Below are 17303 nucleotides of genomic sequence, written 5' to 3'. Positions count from 1 at the left end.
ATCATTTTCTGGAATTTTCCAAGCTGTTTAAAGGCACAGTCAACTTAGTGTATGTAAACTTCTGACCCACTGGAATTGTGATACAGTGAATTATAAGTGAAATAATCTGTCTGTAAACAATTGTTGGAAAAATTACTTGTGTCATGCACAAAGTAGATGTCCTAACCGACTTGCCAAAACTATAGTTTGTTAACAAGACATTTGTGGAGTGGTTGAAAAGCGAGTTTTAATGACTCCAACCTAAGTGTATGTAAACTTCCGACTTCAACTGTATTGTGTGTTTGTGGCCACACACAGGCAACATGGTCCCTCCATTACATATCTGCAAATAATGTCATTTTTCCAAACCAAAACTTTGAGACAGAATTCATGTGACCAAAAAACGAATGGAAAAGTTGAACAATGTTTTGGAAAACTTCCACAGTGCAAAATGAACAATAATGACAAACATTCTGAATAATTCAAAGGTTCTAAAGGTTATGGGTCTCCAAACAATGCACTCCCATAGAACAATGTGCTCAGTACAGACAACTCTGAGCTTGTCTGGAAGCAGAACGGATTGGGCTTAGGGGAGAGAAGGAGACAACGCAGGAGAAAACTAGAACAGACAAGGATGTGAGGAAATTGAGCTGAGAGAGACACTCGGCTGAGCCAACGATCAAAACCAATAACACATGAGTGTTATACCTTTATTGACAAGGATTTGTGTATGTACATACAAAAGTGTGTGTGTATGTGTCACTGTGTGTGCTCTATGTGTGTGTGCACTCTCGTCATGTGTGTGTGCAGGGGGATAAGATAGGGGGTTAATGGGGTTGAAGAGATTCTGTCTGGCTCCACCACATTTGGGCTGTAAGTGTCACATCTTGTCTGCTAGCGTGCCCCTCTCTGCCTCATTGTGGCGTGGTGAGGTGCCAGTTCCAGGGTGGTCCAGACATCCACACTCATCTCTCCCTGTCAGCACTTCACTGTTGTCAGGGGGATTAGGCAGACCTCAGGCCCTCTCCTCCTTCTCCTCACCCTCCTCCTTTTCTCTCCTCTCTTCTTTTCCTCTTTTCTTCCTCCTGATCCTCCTCTATTCCCTCTTCTTTCTCCTACTTTATTGTCAGCATTGTCACCATTATTTCTATTAGTAATGTGGTTTGTAGAAAATTACCAACCAAGACATAATATCATAAAATGTCCTCTAGAATTACAGTCTCCTCTGATTGATGGCATGGTATGGCATTTACAGTTTATATTTTGATAGTGGCTGCTCAGCGTGAGTGGGCTCTTTGATGTGGACAAAGGGCCAACCAGGCTCCATCGGCTGTGAAGCATAGAAATATAATTACTAGAATGGAAATCCTCATTCTGGAGGTATTTTTCTCCATTATTTCTCTCAATTCTATTTATTTTTCTCCATTCTATTTATATAATGAGGCTCCTGCCTCAGAGCCAGCTGTTTGTGTGCGGTCACCCCCACTAAATGATCCTTATAACTTCTTCTGTGTGCGATTTTAAAATAATCAGTTCAAGGACATACATCTAGTGTATTAGAAGCAATTATTGGAACCATGATTGTCTTCGAAATGTGTATTTATTTACACAAAGATTAACCATGAAGATTGCCATTTTCCCATTAACTATAATGGTAGTCTCGAAAACCCGACCCCAGGCAACAGTGACTAGGGTCTGGTTTCAATTATGGACTCTTTTGGCAACTAAAATGCGTGAAGAAAATAAATTCCAGGGTGGGTCCTCTTCAGACAGACAACTCTCCCAACGAATCACGAGGCAGACATGCCAGAATGTTGCGATTCAAAACCAAAGTTTGCAGGCAAAACCTTTGCAGTGGTTTTAGTGAAGGTAGTTGATGCAAACTAGCCACTTGTGAAATGAACTCATTAAAAATAACCTCTGTGATCTCCATCTTGCTAGCAGCTATTTTGTAAGCAGATAAAGTAGTGACGTAGGCAGTGATGTAGTTCCTCTATGCCAAAAGAGTCCATCATTGAAACCAGACCCTAGTCACTGTTGCCTAGGGTCGGGTTTTCGAGACTAATATCATGGAGGATCCTGTTTTCAAGAACAATGCCTGCAGTACAGCGGTCGGCCTTGATCTTCGTGGCTTCAATGAGAGGGGGCAGTCCTTCTCCCCTGGGCCAGACCTGGGTGGACAGCTGACTCTAAACACTGATACACTAATGATCCACTCCTGCTGTTGACTGTCTTCACCATGGTAACATGGGCTGATCAGTTCATCTTAGTGCAAGGTGTGGTCGTTTTGGAAATCCTTTTTATAAACAGTTCAAGTTTAGGAGAACTCAATGAGAAATAACAACGGAAAGAACTAAGGCAGCTTTCATAAACAGTACAAACTGATGACACCCATTACCCATATGAAAAGTTGTTTGAGTGCTCACTTTTTTGCAATGGGAAGTCATTGCAATGGGCAATTTTAGATTTACTCCTAATTTCCTGAAGTAAAAGCTGGAGCAAAAAAAATGCAATTTTGGATACAGCTGAAAACCATAAAATAGTCGACTTAGACAACATTCTCTGCAGACAGAGGATGAAACAGCCAGTCAGATCATATAATATATTACACTTAATAAGACGTTAAAAGGGTGGAAGGAGTGATCTGGAATTGCTCTGAATGCTAAAGTAGGGTTGCTGGTGAAAGATGGTCGTAATACAGGGTAAAAGGAAAGGCAGTCTTTTCCAACATTTTTGCCGCTTGGTTTAAGAAAAATAGTGTGGTTGCAAACGCTGGACTATAATAGTTCAGGGTTCTGACATTATATGACATATTGGCTTACAGTACATACACAACAGAAACCATGCAGTTATAGCAACAAAGCCTGGATTGTATAAAATATAGAAACAAGACAAAAACATGTTAACAAGAACAGGTCTATTTCCAGACTTCATCAGGGAAAGTAGTCAGGCTGGTTAGTCCCATCAAACTGAGTGATGGAGTTACACTTAACAGCAAATCACCTTTCCACCCATGAATCCAGTTCCTCTTGAACCTAACTGTGACATATTCATCATACTGTAAGTATGTCACTTGTTATTGAGTAAAGGTGACTTATAGCAGAGTGAATGCACACATTTCCAATATGTGATCCCTTCTGAAATTGAACCCACAACCTTGATGTTGCCAGTGACACACTCTAACCAACTGAGCCAAATCGGACCACTAACATAATCTCTGAGAGTAGTCTAAAGAGCTGCTGATGTTTCCAGGTCTCTGGGACAGGCCTCATCCATAATTAACTGTGTATAATCCTGTGGATGATGGTTAGCCTGGGAGGGCTTGTGCGGTACTATACTGTTTGTGGCCTGTCGTTAGCATTGCTGAATAATCCAAATACTATTTATGGCTTATTGGCTTCCTCCGTCATACTGTATAGGCCTACAGTATCTGTCCACATATTTAATCACATAAAGTTCACAAAATAAACAAAACAAAGTTTTAGAACACCTACTCATTCAAGGGTATTTCTTTATTTTTACTATTTTCTACATTGTAGAATAATAGTGAAGACATCAAAACTATGAAATAATATATATGGAATCATGTAGTAACCAAAGAAGTGTCAAACAAATCTATATTTGAGATTCTTCAAAGTAGCCACCCTTTGCCTTGATGACAGCTTTGCACACTCTTGGCATTCTCTCAACCAGCTTCATGAGGTAGTCACCTGGAATGCATTTCAATTAACAGGTGTGCCTTCTTAAAAGTTAATTTGTGGAATGTATTTCCTTCTTAATGCGTTTGAGCCAATCAGTTGTGTTGTGACAAGGTAGGGGGGTATACAGAAGATAGCCCTATTTGGTAAAAGAGCAAGTCCATATTATGGCAAGAACAGCTCAAATAATCAATGAGAAACGACAGTCCATCATTATTTTAAGACATGAAGGTCAGTCAATACGGAAAATGTAAAGATCTTTGAAAGTTTCTTCAAGTGCAGTCGCAAAAACCATCAAGCGCTATGATGAAACTGGCTCTCATGAGGACCGCCACATGAATGGAAGACCCAGAGTTACCTCTGCTGCAGAGGATAAGTTCATTAGAGTTACCAGCCTCAGATTGCAGCCCAAATAAATGCTTCACAGAGTTCAAGTAACAGACACATCTCAACATCAAATGTTCAGAGGGGACTGTGTGAATCAGGCCTTCATGGTCGAATTGCTGCAAAGAAACCACTACTAAAGGACACCAATAAGATGAAGAGACTTGCTTGGGCCAAGAAACACGAGCAATGGACATTAGACTGGTGGAAATGTGTCCTTTGGTCAGGAGTCCAAATTGGAGATTTTTGGTTCCAACCGCCATGTCTTTGTGAGACGCGGTGTGGGTGAACGGATGATCTCCACATGTGTATTTCCCACCGTAAAGCATGGAGGAGGAGGTGTTATGGTGTTGGGGTGCTTTGCCGGTGACACTGTCTGTGATTTATTTAGAATTCAAGGCACACTTAACCAGCATGGCTACCACAGCATCCCATCTGATTTGTTTTTCAACAGGACAATGACCCAACACACCTCCAGGCTGTGTAAGGGCTATTTTACCAAGAAGGAGAGTGATGGAGTGCTGCATCAGATGACCTGGCCTCCACAATCCTCCGACCTCAACCAAATGGAGATTTTGGGTGATGAGTCGGACCGCAGAGTGAAGGAAAAGCAGCCAACAAGTGCTCAGCATATGTGGGAACACCTTCAAGACTGTTGGAAAAGCATTCCAGGTGAAGCTGGTTGAGAGAATGCCAAGAGTGTGCAAAGCTGTCATCAAGGCAAAGGGTGGCTACTTGAAGAATCTCAAATATAAAATATATTTTGATTTGTTTAACACTTTTCTGGCTACTACATGATTCCATATGTTTTATTTCATAGTTTTGATGTCTTCACTATTATTCTACAATGTAGAAAATAGTAAAAATAAAGAAAAACCCTTGAATGAGTAGGTGTTCTAAAACTTTTCACCGGTAGTGTAACATACTAAACACATTTATAATCAGTGCATGCCAACAAAGGAGTGGAATGTAACAGAGCCATTGTTTAGATTTTAGTCATTTTAGCAGACGCTCTTATGCATACATTTTCATACTGGCCCCCCGTGGGAAATGAACCCACAACCCTGGCGTTGCAAGCACCATGCTCTACTAACTGAGATAAAGGGGACAACAGGGGTCTACTTTCATTACTAGGCTTATGCAGGATTGTTGAATAAATTTTTTTGTTCAATTAGTTTGTTTTGTGAACTATTTTACACTGAAAAAAGTCTAATAACACTCCTCCTTCCATTCTTTTTTAGAATCAGAACCAGATGTACTTCTCTGTTTGCCACCTGATAAACCCTATTCTGTTTACTATTCCCTATTACCATTTTACCAGAGCAAAGCAGAAATGTGTTTGTTCCGTGCAGCATCATGGCTCGCTCCGGCCAGAGAAACAACAGAGACACTGGTTGATGAGAGTGTTTGTGCAGCCAGCGTGGCTCACCCCAGAGAGGAAAACAAAGACACATCTGCCGAAGAGAGAGAGAGAGAGTGAGAGAGGGACAGCCCAGCTAACAACAAACGTTCCCACAACTTTAGAGAACGTTCCTTTAAGAGTCTCATTAGGTCATTACCTAACGTTTCCATAGGAATGTTCCAGTGATGTGCCAGGACTGTTTCGAAGAGACCACTCTCTTAATGTCAAACGTGGTTACCATGGTCTTAGAATATTCAATATTAATATTCTAGACACATTTCATTGGAACGTTGCAAGAATATTCCAGTGTCCAGTTTTCTGAGGGTTAGGAGAATATTCCATCAACGTCACACCAAACATACACAGAACATAGTTGCCACGTTCTGCGAATATAACATATGAATGTTCTAAACATGTTTCATGGGACGTTGCAAGATCAGCAATAATCCTATTTGCAGGACGGCTTAAAAAGCAAACACTTGAGAGCAGCTGGTTTCTCATGACCACAAAAGGTCAGCTGGTACAAATTGAGCTGGCTGGTCAGCTTAAAGGCTATGAACGCTTGATTGCTGTGTGTGAGAGAAGGAGAGGAAAAAATAGGCAGAAAGAGGAGAGAGAGAGAGAGAGAGAGAGAGAGAGAGAGAGAGAGAGAGAGAGAGAGAGAGAGAGAGAGAGAGAGAGAGAGAGAGAGAAGGCCATGAACGCTTGATTGCTGTGTGTGAGAGAAGGAGAGGAAAAAATAGGCAGAAAGAGGAGAGAGAGAGAGAGAGAGACAGAGAGAGAGAGAGAGAGAGAGAGAGAGAGAGAGAGAGAGAGAGAGAGAGAGAGCAGAAAGAGTTTCACTGAAAAATGAGGACTGATCTAACAGCTGCTGGTGTGGTGCCTGTAGCATTTGGCAAATTGACCTGCTGTACAAACTATAAACCTGGAGTAAACAGTCATGGTGCTGGGCCAATTATCCCACAAGAAAAAAGGGCTACATCCCAAATGGCACCCTATTCCCTACATAGTGCACTACTTTTGACCAGAGTGTATGCCATTTTGGGTGCAGGTAAAGGGATTTAAATATGCCAGTCCCCTGACACTGTAGAACAAGGAAACTAACTGCCTCTCTGTGCCAAACACATGGACGACAAGTTAACTGGCTCTGGCTCTGTGTCTTATTTTCAGTCGTGAGAAAGTGAAAACAGCCACAGCTCAGTCGCTCAATGCCTCTGGGCCCTGCTTTATGCTGAGGTCATTCAAACACAAAGGATTGTCCTTTTGCCATCTTTCCCAGACTAAATAAAAGATGGTGTGTACATTAATCAGATATGCCAGGCCAAGCAGAATATCGCAGTTTTTTGTTGAAGTTAGATATTTTTTCCTAAACGTTTAATAAAAATAGATCTATACACCAGTGGAGAAAGATTCATCAGTGGGTGACAACTGGGTCTGGTAGTCAGACAGGTTCCATTGTGAGTGGGAAGTGAGCATCTCTTGTGATCTGTAGCCTATACTTGGCACACACAGTAGGCTACAACTAGGGCTACCCATAATGCACCAGACCAGCCAGCACCTTTACACAATGGCAATTTATTCCATATGACCAATGCAACAAAAGACCCATTGAGCTAAAACCAGGGAGGGAGAGGAGGCAGAACACTCCTGCTATAGTCAGTGTGGACTGTGGTCCATTCCACTACAGACTACAGTCCATATTATATAGTGCACTATATAGGGAATAGGGTGCCAGTTGGTACACGGGCATGGTCCTGACCCCAGGCTAGGCCAGTCACAGCAGGGGACTGGAGGTACGTACCAGAGGAGGCTGGTGGGAGGAGCTATAGGAGGACGGGCTCATTGTAATGGCTGGAATGGAATAAATGGAACAGTCAAACACATCAAACATATGGAAACCACATGTTTGACTGTTCCATTTATTCCATTCCAGCCATTACAAAGAGCATGTCCTCCTATAGCTACTCCCACCAGCCTCCTCTGGTACATACAGTATCACCCTCTGTAAGCAGCTTTACCTCTTGATCCCGTTACAGTGTTAGGGGCCATGCTGTTACTGTTTAGCACGTCTGATCTGAGGGATTATACGTAGGACCGCAGGCCGGTAGGTCCATAGCCCATCAAATCCAATACAATGAGGATTTACTATGGAAAGTGTCAGGTACAGTACAGTACAGAACAGTGCAATACCCAGACAGAGAGGCCCATGTTAGGATGGTATGACACAAAAACAAACAACCCACGTGTCTTCCAAGGCCCAGGGTACCAACTTTTGGATAGAAAATGAACAAAACACAACATTCCCATTTATGACTCAATGATGTCATGAACTAAGCTAAACCAGATACTGAGATAATCTATTGCATTGTTTGTCAGCAGCAAAACAAAACTATAAATGAATGTGTGTGTGTGTGTGTTCCTGGTATATGGGACTACTCAGTGGGAAGTACTAGCAGTACTATTGGTATTCCATTAAGCCTCTTCATTGATTTCTGAACGCACACTACTGCACTCTGCCACACCAATTATACCATTTCCCCATAACATTAGAACTTTACTTTAATAATATAATATGCCATTTAGCAGACGCTTTTATCCAAAGCGACTTACAGTCATGCGTGCATACATTATTTTTTTGTGTATGGGTGGTCCCAGGGATCGAACCCACTACCTTAGCGTTACAAGCGCCGTGCTCTACCAGCTGAGCTACAGAGGACCACATCCCTGAAAAGCGTAGTTTTTGAGAAGGCACGCTGTAAAACATAACTAATACAACAGATAGAATATGGTATGAAATGGTATGTCGACATGAATGTACACTACACAACAGTTCATTATTTATTGACCTTTTGAAGACAGGACAATCAGTTCATGGTTAGATGGACCAATCTCAGGGAGGGATACTGAATGAGAATGCCTCAACAAGAGGAAACAACAAACATTGTTATCTGGGACATTCAGATCCTATTCATATGCTAATGAGGATAGCTTTGATCATGAATGCGTCCCAAATGGCACCCTACACACTAAATAATGCACAACTACTATTGGCCGTGGTCAAAATTAGTTCACTATATAGGGCATAGTGTGCCTTTTGGGATGCTGTACATGTGTTTTATATACACAGGAACATTCATGCAGAAACTCTTTCAGTCAGTATTATGCTGTGACCTACTTATGGGTTCTACAGTGGTACAGTGCACGCCTACATCACTGACCATGGACCTGTTGTTATTCTACCAGAGCTACCAGACCAGTTATATACACTATATATACAAAAGTATGTGGACACCCCTTGAAATGAGTGGATTCGGCTATTTCAGCCACACCAGTTGCTGACAGGTGTCTAAAATCGAGCACACAGCCATGCAATCTCCATAGACAAACGTTGGCAGTAGAATGGCCTTACTGAAGAGCTCAGTGACTTTTAACATGGCACCGCATTGGATGCCACCTTACCAAGAAGTCAGTTCATCAAATTTCTGCCCTGCTAGAGCTGCCCCCGGTCAACTGTAAGTGCTGTTACTGTAAAGTGGAAACGTCTAGGAGCAACAACGGCTCAGCCGCGAAGTGGTAGGCCACAAAAGCTCACAGAATGGGACAGCCGAGTGCTAAAGCACGTAGCGCGTAAAAATAGTCTGTCCTCAGTTGCAACACTCACTACCGAGTTCCAAACTGCCTCTGGAAGCATGCCCGAATGCATAGTGCCAACTGTAAAGTTTGGTGGAGAAGGAATAGTGGTCAGGGGCTGTTTTTCATGGTTCAGACCAGGCCTCTTAGTTCCAGTGAAGAGAAATCTTAACGCTACAGCATACAATGACATTCTAGACCATTCTGTGCTTCCAACTTTGTGGCAACAGTTTGGGGAAGGCCCTTTCCTGTTTCAGCATGACAATGCCCCCGTGCACAAAGTGAGGTCCATACATAAATGGTTTGTCGAGATCGGTGTGGAAGAACTTGACTGGCCTGCACAGAGCCCTGACCTCAACCCCATCAAACACCTTTGGGGATGAATTGGAACGCCGACTGCGAGCCAGGCCTAATCACCCAACATAAGTGCCCGACCTCACTAATGCTCTTGTGGCTGAATGAAAGCAAGTCCCTGCAGCAATGTTCCAACATCTAGCGGAAAGCCTTCCCAGAAGAGTGAAGGCTGTTATAGCAGCAAAGGGGGACCAACTCCATCCACCAAATGAGGACCATGCAGCGTGTCCAGGAGCAGACAGCCTGGACCTGGGAGGAGATCCTGGACGGGAAGGGATCCTGGACTTGGGAGGAGATTCCATATTAATGCCCATGATTTTGGAATGAGATGTTCGATGAGCAGGTGTCCACATACTTTTGGTCATGTAGTGTCCCTTGTCCAGCACTATGGACAGATTCAATAACATGAGACATGCATGGAACCATGACAGTTTTAGTGATCACTGTCAGAACAGTTTATTTGTCGAATCTGTTAAATAGAACAGAGGCCATTTTAGTACTATGAATTCATCATAAATAGAGTTGAAGTCGGAAGTTAACATACACTTAGGTTGGAGTCATTAAAACTCATTTTTCAACCACTCCACAAATTTCTTGTTAACAAACTATAGTTTTGGCAAGTCAGTTAGGACATCTACTTTGTGCATGACACAAATAATTTTTTCCAACAATTGTTTACAGATTATTTCACTTATAATTCACTGTATCACAATTCCAGTGGGTCAGAAGTTTACATACACTAAGTTGACTGTGCCTTTAAACAGCTTGGAAAATTCCAGAAAATGATGTCATGGCTTTAGAAGCTTCTGATTGACATCATTTGTCAGAGTGCTGTGTGTGGATGAGTGAAAGGAATCAAGCGCAGGAACAAGGATGACTTCAACAGACTTTAGTAAGGTCCAACACAGGAACAATGAGTCGCCAACCCAACCGGGCGGCGCGAACAATTACGCACGAACACAGTGCGGAAAAACAAGAAAAACGCACGCAGTGCGAACTCTCGAAAAATACAACAACGAGAGATACAAACTCCTCTGAGGCAGGCTGACAATAAACAATCACGCATAACACCTGACCCAAACACACGAAACTAAATAGGGAACACAATCAAACACAAACAAGGGACAGGTGTTACAAAGAGACAAAACCAAACGAACATGAAACATAGAACGGTGGCAGCTAGTACTCCGGAGACGACGACCGCCGAAGCCTGCCCGAACAAGGAGAAGGAGCAGCCTCGGCCGAAACCGTGACATCATTTGAGTCATTTGGAGGTGTACCTGTGGATGTATTTCAAGGCCTACCTTCAAACTCAGTGCCTCTTTGCTTGACATCATGGGAAAATCAAAAGAAGTCAGCCAAGACCTCAGAAAAAAAATGTAGACCTCCACAAGTCTGGTTCATCCTTGGGAGCAATTTCCAAATGCCTGAAGGTACCACGTTCATCTGTACAAACAATAGTACGCAAGTATAAACACCATGGGACCACGCAACCGTCATACTGCTCAGGAAGGAGACGCGTTCTGCCTCCTAGAGATGAACGTACTTTGATGCAAAAAGTGCAAATCAATCCCAGAACAACAGCAAAGGACCTTGTGAAGATGCTGGAGGAAACAGGTACAAAATGATCTATATCCACAGTAAAACGAGTCCTATATCGACATAACCTGAAAGGCCGCTCAGCAAGGAAGAAGCCACTGCTCCAAAACCGCCATAAAAAAGCCAGACTACGGTTTGCAACTGCACATGGGGACAAAGATCGTACTTTTTGGAGAAATGTCCTCAGGTCTGATGAAACAAAAATAGAACTGTTTGGCCATAATGACCATCGTTATGTTTGGAGGAAAAAGGGGGTTGCTTGCAAGCCGAAGAAGACCATCCCAACCGTGAAGCATGGGGGTGGCAGCATCATGCTGTGGGGGTGCTTTGCTGCAGGAGGGACTGGTGTACTTCACAAAATAGATGGCACCATGAGGAAGGAAAATGATGTGGATATATTGAAACAACATCTCAAGACATCAGCCAGGAAGTTAAAGCTTGGTAGCAAATGGGTCTTCCAAATGGACAAGGACCCCAAGCATACTTCCAAAGTTGTGGCAAAATGGCTTAAGGACAACAAAGTCAAGGTATTGGAGTGGCCATCACAAAGCCCTGACCTTAATCCTATAGAAAATTTGTCGGCAGAACTGAAAAAGCATGTGCAAGCAAGGAGACCTACAAACCTGACTCCGTTACACCAGCTCTGTCAGGAGGAATGGGCCAAAATGCACCCAACTCTGTCACGCCCTGACTCAGGGGACGTTTATTTGTTGAGTCAGGGTGTGTATATTCCGTGTTGTGTTGTTTCTATGGTGTAGTATCTGGTATGTCTATTTCTATGTTGGCCGGGGTGGTTCCCAATCAGAGGCAGCTGTCGCTCGTTGTCTCTGATTGGGACCATACTTAGGTAGCCTTTTGGCACCTGTTAGTTGTGGGATCTTGTTCCGTATAGGTTTGTTGTGTGTACCTTAAGACTTCACGTATCGTTTGTTTGTTGTTTTGTCGTGTTTGAACAGTTGTAATAAACATGTACGCTTATCACGCTGCGCCTTGGTTCGACCAATCTTTAAACGATCGTGACAGAAGATCCCACCAAATGAGGACCAAGCAGCGTGTCCAGGAGCAGACAGCCTGGACCTGGGAGGAGATCCTGGACGGGAAGGGATCCTGGACTTGGGAGGAGATTCAGGCCGGAATGGATCGCCGTCCTTGGGAGGAGACAGTGGAGGCACGCTATAGAGAGGAGCAGCGGCAACGCAGAAGGTGCCCGGCCGAGGAGGAAGCCCGAGAGACAGCCCCAATATTTTTTTTTGGGGGGGGCTAAAAGGGTGGTTGGCGGAGCCTAGTGTTAGAGCAGAGCCAACTCCCCGTACTCATGCAAGGAAGCGTGTGACTGGGCAGGCTCCGTGTTATGCGGAGCTACGTACTGTGCCGCGAGTGTTCCGGCACAGTCCTGTACGTCCTGTGCTAGCACCACGCACGTGTCGTGCGAAGATGGGCATTCAGCCAGGACGGGGTGTGCCGGCTCAATGCTCGTGGTCTCCAGTACGCCTCCTCGGTCCCGTATATCCTGCGCCGGTGCTACGTACTGTATCGCCAGTACGCATGCACAGCCCCGTACGTCCTGTGCTAATGCCTCACACATATTGTGTGGAAGTAGGCATCCAGCCAGGACGGGTTGTGTCAGCTCTCCGCTCCAGACCTCCAGTCTGCCTCCACAGTCCGGTACGGCCCGTTCCTGCTCCCCGCACCAAGCCAGTGGTGCGCGTCGCCAGCCCGGTCCGGCCTGTTCCTGTCCCTTGCACCAAGCCAGTGGTGCGCGTCGCCAGCCCGGTCCGGCCTGTTCCTGTCCCTCGCACCAAGCCAGTGGTGTGCGTCGCCAGCCCGGCCCGGCCTGTTCCTGCCCCTCGCACCAAGCCAGTGGTGCGCATCGCCAGCCCGGCCTGTTCCTGCCCCTCGCACCAAGCCAGTGGTGCGCGTCGCCAGCCCGGTCCGGCCTGTTCCTGTCCCTCGCACCAAGCCAGTGGTGCGCGTCGCCAGCCCGGTCCGGCCTGTTCCTGTCCCTCGCACCAAGCCAGTGGTGCGCGTCGCCAGCCCGGCCCGGCCTGTTCCTGCCCCTTGCACCAAGTCAGTGGTGCGCGTCGCCAGCCCGGTCCGGCCTGTTCCTGCTCCTCGCACCAAGCCAGTGGTGCGTGTGTCCAGTCCGGCACGGCCCGTGCCTGTCCCACCGGTGCCGGACCACCGGTCAGCTGCTCCACTCCGGAGTCAGAGCAATCCGCTCCACCGGTGCCTAGTCCAGCTCCGGTCAGCGGCTCCAGTCCGGAGCCTGTGCAGTTCGATCCACCGTCGTCGGGTCCAGCTCCAGTCAGCGGTTCCAGTCCAGACCCAGACGTCAGCCCCTCTCCAGGTTCGGGGTCTCCCACACCAGGGTCCAGACAGGGCTTGGTACTTCGTGGGAGGAAGGAGAGGGGAAGCAGCGCGCCGAGGTCCAGACCAAACCAGGGGCGCAACAGGGAGGTGGAGAGAAAGTGGTGGTCACGCCCGGAGCCGGATCCGCCTCCGAGGCGGAATGCCCACCCGGCCCCTACCCTGTTATGTTTCTGTGGCGCGGTCGGAGTCTGCACCTTTGGGGGGGGGGTACTGTCACGCCCTGACTCAGGGGACGTTTATTTGTTGAGTCAGGGTGTGTATATTCCGTGTTGTGTTGTTTCTATGGTGTAGTATCTGGTATGTCTATTTCTATGTTGGCCGGGGTGGTTCCCAATCAGAGGCAGCTGTCGCTCGTTGTCTCTGATTGGGGACCATACTTAGGTAGCCTTTTGGCACCTGTTAGTTGTGGGATCTTGTTCCGTATAGGTTTGTTGTGTGTACCTTAAGACTTCACGTATCGTTTGTTTGTTGTTTTGTCGTGTTTGCACAGTTGTAATAAAAATGTACGCTTATCACGCTGCGCCTTGGTTCGACCAATCTTTAAACGATCGTGACAAACTTATTGTAGGAAGCTTGTAGAAGGCTACCCGAAACGTTTGACCAAAGTTAAACAATGTAAAGGCAATGCTACCAAATACTAATTGAGTGTATGTAAACTTCTGACCCACTGGGAATGTGATGAAATAAATAAAAGCTGAAATAAATAATTCTCTCTACTATTATTCTGACATTTCACATTCTTAAAATAAAGTGGTGATCCTAACTGACCTAAAACAGGGAATTTTTACTAGGATTAAATGTCAAGAATTGTGAAAAACTGAGTTTAAATGTATTTGGCTAAGGTGTATGTAAACTTCCGACTTCAACCGTACATCTTTATGATTCACAGAATGTCTCTTTGCACTGAAACCAAATAGACTGCACATATAAATATTTATCCAAAGTGATAATATTAAAAAAACAGAGGCATAGCTTACATGCAAAGAGTTTATTTATGAATAATCTGCAATGTTATACAACACTAGCACACTGACTGTATGTATGCTCATTTTTAAATGATCATATCATGAATACAGACAAACATGTGGCTCCAAAAACAGAGTTCCCTTTTTACAATACAAAAAAAAATACCTTGCTTTCATTTTAAATACTTGATGTACATTTTTGGAAATAAAATATGCATTATATGAAATATAACAGCTGCTTATTGGGTAGACTATAGTACCAAATGCGATTATATGCAAATACCTTTCTCTTCGTAACACCTTCTTACGTATTACATGCAATAACAAAAAGAAAATGGCTGCCTGTATGCGCATACAAAAAAAGCTGTACAGACTTTGTATGAAAATAGAAAACATCACAGCAAGATATGCAACGATAGTATCTATGTTACAAATAGCTTGCAGTACAAAAGGTCTATGAGAATGACCATATAATGATAGTCCACCTGGAACCTAGCCTAGAGTTACACGGCAGAGTGTTGGTAGTGTCAACCATAGAATTCCAATGATTAGAAGTAGAATCATACTTAGAATTTGAATCATTCTTATTCTATGGTGTCAACATTATCCTGTGCTTGATATCAGGACTACAGTATTACAAACTCAAAGCTCAAACTGACTTCCTGCTTATGCATGTCTTGAACCAGATCACGCAACCTCCATCCATACCACGTAAGTTCAATCAAGGGGTAAAGATAATAGCAGTATGTTTGTAGCAAACGGGCAAAAATATTATATATTGAAGTCTTTATACATGGAAAACTGTTTTGGTTCAGAACTTGGCCTAGATCTTTCAACCAGTACTGGTTGATGACGTACACTGCCTTGCATATAGTCTAATGTGATATGCAAGTCAGTTATTTGAGCAATAACATCAAGGTGTATAACAATTAGTTAACTCTTTAGTGAAGAGCATGTAAATACACACAAATGCTTTGCCAGCTTACAAGGCGTTTGATATGTTGAACGTTTACATGTAGCAGGTTAATGAATTAACATTTTATATATCAGAATAGTTGTTTCAAAGATATAGTTTTGATTTCCATAACATATATTTCATTATTATTGCCAAAATAACACAAAGAATGGTCTTATCCATATACAATTAACGATGAATTACAACATGTCCGGTTGAAATAAGAAAATGTGCTTACTTATTAAAGTACACATACTGTATGTGTTAAACACAAATAAACATTGGGTATGTCCCAAATGGCACCATATCCCCTATATCCCTCAAACTCAACTCTGGACCTCGAAGCCAGTTCGGCTGCATTTTTTCATTGTTCCCCTCTAATCAGGGACTGATTTAGACCTGGGACACCAGGTGTGTGCAATTAATTATCAGGTAGAACAGAAAACCAGCCAGCTCCTGACCTCATAGGGTAAGAGTTGAGTACCCCTGCCCTATATAGTCCACTAATTTTGACTAGGGTCAATAGGGCTCTGGTCAAAAGTAGTGCACTATATTAGGCATAGGGTGCTATTTGGGACGCACCCTAATCCACAGAAACAGAAGTGTGTACAAGGCACACTGAGATCGTTATGTCTATCTATTATTCCTTGCAAAAAAGCACTTTTGAAAAAATTTGATATATTCACGTGATATCTCAAAAATGGACTTATGTGAGCAAATGAAATTGCACGGTTAAATATAAACCTCTTTTACATTTTAAAATATACTTAAAATATACTTATTTTTTTTGTACAGTATGAGGATTGATTAACAAAAATAAATACATTTTGTGAAATGAAATGCTGCTGCGATTGCTGATGCTGAAAGAACAAAATCTGACCCCTCACACACCACCCTGACACATTCTTGACACAACCTGACATAGTCTGGATACACCATGGCACAGTCATGTTGGGGGATGGCACTAAAAATGAAACGAAACGGTCCTCGCATTCACCCCTGAGGAACACCTCCAATGGTGAACCACCAGCAACACACAGACAGTTGACACAGGACCAGTGACGTTAGTTAACAGTGCAACCCCTGGTGCTCTTGGTACCAAATGGTACAGATTTAACACAAGGATTTGTAATGAGATCAATGTCTTAGGCCCTATCTCAAAGACCGTAGGGTCTCGGGGGCGGTTTGGGATTGGGACTGACAGTACACAGGCTCTCGGCTGCTCTCTCAAAGCAGCCCCAAGAGAAGCCCTGTGCAACAACAGTATTGCTCTGAGTGACACTATAGTCAAACACCACAGTGTTTTATATCTAGCCTGATCCCAGATCTGTTTGTGCTGTCATGCCAACTGTCACGCCAATGACCATAGGAGTTGGCAGGACAGCAAAAACTAATCTGGGACCAGGCTATTCTCAATCTGATCCAGCCAAACATAGAATTACATTCTTGGCCAAGCCACACACATAAGAACAGGCAAGATGTATCTATTGATAATAACATCTCAAGAGTATAGCTTTCAAAATCAGATTCTTCTTCGACATATAAGTTCTCAACACAGGTAAGAAAATATACAGTTCAGCAACAAACCTCACAAAAGTATGTTGGAATAAAACCTTAAACCTCTATAATTATTATTTATATTTGGTGTGCGTAGGTAACACTGATTGTAATGCGAGACGTTTGTCTTTTTGTGGTTTCATCTCATAGTAACTGTTTGTTTGAAAAGCAGAAGCACTTCTTTACATTCATTTCCCAACATCAGGCCTCTAGGAAGGAACCACAGTGCTGTTGTATTGGGATTTGGGAGACAGTTGATGACAGACATGCAATTCCAAGAAAACCCAGGCTGCGTCCTATATGGCAGCCTGTTTACTATACAGTGTACTACTTTTTACCAGAGCCATAAGGGCCCTAGTCAAAATTAGTGCACTAATGACTAGAAGCGTCTGGAAGGAGAGGAAGATGGT

The sequence above is a fragment of the Coregonus clupeaformis genome, chromosome 34 (genome assembly GCF_020615455.1).
Source record: "Coregonus clupeaformis isolate EN_2021a chromosome 34, ASM2061545v1, whole genome shotgun sequence".
In the NCBI taxonomy this organism is placed as follows: domain Eukaryota; kingdom Metazoa; phylum Chordata; class Actinopteri; order Salmoniformes; family Salmonidae; genus Coregonus; species Coregonus clupeaformis.
The sequence above is the reverse complement of the archived record's forward strand: the minus strand, read 5'-3'. Positions refer to the sequence as shown.